This window comes from Schistocerca piceifrons, unplaced genomic scaffold (genome assembly GCF_021461385.2).
Source record: "Schistocerca piceifrons isolate TAMUIC-IGC-003096 unplaced genomic scaffold, iqSchPice1.1 HiC_scaffold_1255, whole genome shotgun sequence".
Classification (NCBI taxonomy): Eukaryota; Metazoa; Arthropoda; class Insecta; order Orthoptera; family Acrididae; genus Schistocerca; species Schistocerca piceifrons.
Genome location: NW_025727075.1, coordinates 10,001 through 12,500, shown reverse-complemented (window position 1 = coordinate 12,500; position 2,500 = coordinate 10,001). Strand labels below are relative to the sequence as shown.

At 57.7% G+C, this 2,500-nt stretch overlaps 1 non-coding gene across 1 annotated transcript in view; it reads left to right on the top strand.

The window, feature by feature from the left end:
- Positions 1 to 1,397: 1,397 nt before the first annotated feature.
- Positions 1,398 to 2,500, top strand: part of LOC124730934 — a 1,905-nt gene continuing 802 nt past the window's right edge. The window contains exon 1 of the ribosomal RNA XR_007008100.1: positions 1,398 to 2,500. This exon is cut by the window's right edge and continues 802 nt beyond it. This is a non-coding gene — a ribosomal RNA (small subunit ribosomal RNA).

Sequence of the window (2,500 nt, the reverse complement as noted above, 5' to 3'; positions counted from 1 at the left end):
GTGGCACATGTGTGACCGCACAACGACTGCGCCCAAAAACGGCGGACCATACAGTGCAAATATTGTGCACGCAGCTACGTGTCGTCTCCCTATGAGAGCTGGATTGCAGTGTGGTACGCCATAGAGACGTGTGGGAGGAACGGACGCCGTGGATGGCGATCAGCATGAGCTGTCTGTTGATGTATTCGGACCTAGTCGTCTCTCCTCACACACCGTGATGGCATGGTGCACCGCGTTCCATATCTGCGACATGCTACAGAGGCCGGTTGACAGTCGTTCGAGCAATGGACATCGCATACGTACGGGGGCCACCTTCCACGTATTGTCTAGGCGTGCACATTTTGTTGCGTGTATGTGGGCAGACGTAGTGTGGCGTGACACCTGACACAGGCATGCAATAATCGTTGAAGTTGCAAATGGCGATGGACGCCTGCGTTTTCTGGTGAAGTTACGCAAATGAACAAATGGTAACCTGTTGTGGTGCGGTTGTTCTCGCTAGGGGTGAATCGGTGATGGCGACGATAGGTTGAGGTACTAACCGGTTGTTCCAGCGATACCCACCATGCCGACGAAACTGAACGGCATCTGGGTGTGAAGCGATACGCGGCGGTGGCTGGGTGGGACCGTCCCCGGCCGGTGAGGGGGCGCCTCCCGGCGTGCTGGCCGCGCGGTGCGTGGGCGCACGCGCTACAGCCGGCTGGTGGGGGCGGCCAGTGGCAGGCGCGCCGGCCGACGGACGCGGCAGGCGTCGCAGCTGCGCGCCGGCGCACCCTGCGCGCGGCGCCGTGCGGCCAAAGTAGGTCCTCGCGGGCCCGGTGCGAAGCGCGGTGGACATCTTCAGTGTGCTGGTCCGATTGAGGACTGTGTGCGTTGAGGATGCGCCGCCGCCCGGCGCTCGGCGCCGCGACGCCGTCTGCTGCTCGGTCGCCCCAGCGGTTCTCGCTGGTGGTTTGTATCGCAGCTGTGCGGATGTGTTGGCGCGTGCGCTGTGCTGGGAGAGTTCGCTTCGGCACCCAAGTGGGGCTTTTGTCCTTCTGTGGCGCTGGCGTTGGAGCTGCCGGTCACCGTAGGTGGCGCGTGTTGTCTCCCGCCGGCAATGCCACGACAGCACGCTCCCGGGCCTCTGTCGGCAGCGGCAAGCTCAGTTGGGAGCACGGGTGGTCGCACCGAAAGCGTCTACTCGCCTAACTCCGGGCGATTGCGCCTCTCTCGAACCCGACCAAGTACTTGGGACGGCGCTGCGCGCCGCCGGGACCTGAGAGGGTTTCGAGGTGTATTGTGCAGGGGAGCTCAGCCTCCTCCTGTTTGCAGAATGATTGAGCGGACGCTTGCGTGTTCGCGCGGGCCCCCGGGACACACTCCCGGGCGGCCGGCTGCTCAGCTCTAGTTGACGCAGCTCCCTGGTTGATCCTGCCAGTAGTCATATGCTTGTCTCAAAGATTAAGCCATGCATGTCTCAGTACAAGCCGCATTAAGGTGAAACCGCGAATGGCTCATTAAATCAGTTATGGTTCCTTAGATCGTACCCACGTTACTTGGATAACTGTGGTAATTCTAGAGCTAATACATGCAGAGTCCCGACCAGAGATGGAAGGGACGCTTTTATTAGATCAAAACCAATCGGTCGGCTCGTCCGGTCCGTTTGCCTTGGTGACTCTGAATAACTTTGGGCTGATCGCACGGTCCTCGTACCGGCGACGCATCTTTCAAATGTCTGCCTTATCAACTGTCGATGGTAGGTTCTGCGCCTACCATGGTTGTAACGGGTAACGGGGAATCAGGGTTCGATTCCGGAGAGGGAGCCTGAGAAACGGCTACCACATCCAAGGAAGGCAGCAGGCGCGCAAATTACCCACTCCCGGCACGGGGAGGTAGTGACGAAAAATAACGATACGGGACTCATCCGAGGCCCCGTAATCGGAATGAGTACACTTTAAATCCTTTAACGAGTATCTATTGGAGGGCAAGTCTGGTGCCAGCAGCCGCGGTAATTCCAGCTCCAATAGCGTATATTAAAGTTGTTGCGGTTAAAAAGCTCGTAGTTGGATTTGTGTCCCACGCTGTTGGTTCACCGCCCGTCGGTGTTTAACTGGCATGTATCGTGGGACGTCCTGCCGGTGGGGCGAGCTGAAGGCGTGCGACCGCCTCGTGCGTGCTCGTGCGTCCCGAGGCGGACCCCGTTGAAATCCTACCAGGGTGCTCTTTATTGAGTGTCTCGGTGGGCCGGCACGTTTACTTTGAACAAATTAGAGTGCTTAAAGCAGGCAAGCCCGCCTGAATACTGTGTGCATGGAATAATGGAATAGGACCTCGGTTCTATTTTGTTGGTTTTCGGAACCCGAGGTAATGATTAATAGGGACAGGCGGGGGCATTCGTATTGCGACGTTAGAGGTGAAATTCTTGGATCGTCGCAAGACGAACAGAAGCGAAAGCATTTGCCAAGTATGTTTTCATTAATCAAGAACGAAAGTTAGAGGTTCGAAGGCGATCAGATACCGC